Here is a 1089-nt window from a genome sequence, read left to right as displayed (position 1 = left end):
ACTGTATAATAAATCGAAAAAATAAATCAATGCAACTAACACGAAAAAAATTACAATGTAATACAACGGCGGTAATCGACGGACTGACTGCCTTTACGTAGACGTAAAATCAACTAGCAGTCACCCAATGACCCAATTAAAGTTTAGATAAGATATATACTTTGCGACCAATTTATCAACAGTTGTCGGTGAAAACCAATAATATTTAACAAAAATAATAATTTACAATAATAATCAATGCATAGGCGCAATTTGGGGGAGGGGGACTTGGAGGAGCTTAGCCCCTCCAATATTAAAATTAGCCCCTCCAAAAATTTATATTTAAATTGAAGTATTAAATCCTTCATTAATTATCTAATATACATTATACAGTAAACGTCGTTTGAAAAAAATGTTTTCTAAAGTTTAAATCTGGAAACATGAAACAAGCCCATGCAACAACATGATGTCAGACCTTAATTACCCGCCGTATTACGAGAACAATAAAATTACTGTCTAGTGTCTTATTTGACGTAGTACGCTGCGCGGGATCGGCTTTTTTATCATTCTTATTTCACGTGTGTTGTATGCATACCGTATGCCCCGCACTTCTGGAGACACGTATTCAATAGTCAATAAACTGATAGTACCTAGCATACTTGTTAAATATTTAAATATTAATATTTAAATACTAGTATTTAAATACTTTTTCTGTATTTTAAATACATTTTAAATACTTTTAGACAGAAGTATTTCAAGTATATTTCAAATACATATTATTATATTTTGTATTTAAAAATATTAAATACAAAATGTTCAAACAAGATATTATTTTATTATTTACTATTTAGTTTCGTTTATCGATTATGAAGAAATTGCTTATCGTCGATGAAAAGACATGACGATTGTAAATGTTGTTATCGACAAACAAAGATATTACGGGAAAAATAATATTTCCCGTATATCATATATCTATTGACTATTTGGCTATTTATAGTTCATAGTATCATAGCACGGCGACACCCCGAATCACAGTATCCCACATACACACACACACACACACACACACCGTCACTCCGCACTCGTTATTTGTTAATCGTCCAGTCACTA

This window comes from Acyrthosiphon pisum, chromosome X (assembly GCF_005508785.2).
Source record: "Acyrthosiphon pisum isolate AL4f chromosome X, pea_aphid_22Mar2018_4r6ur, whole genome shotgun sequence".
Taxonomy (NCBI): Eukaryota; Metazoa; Arthropoda; class Insecta; order Hemiptera; family Aphididae; genus Acyrthosiphon; species Acyrthosiphon pisum.
This window is presented reverse-complemented; position numbering follows the sequence as displayed.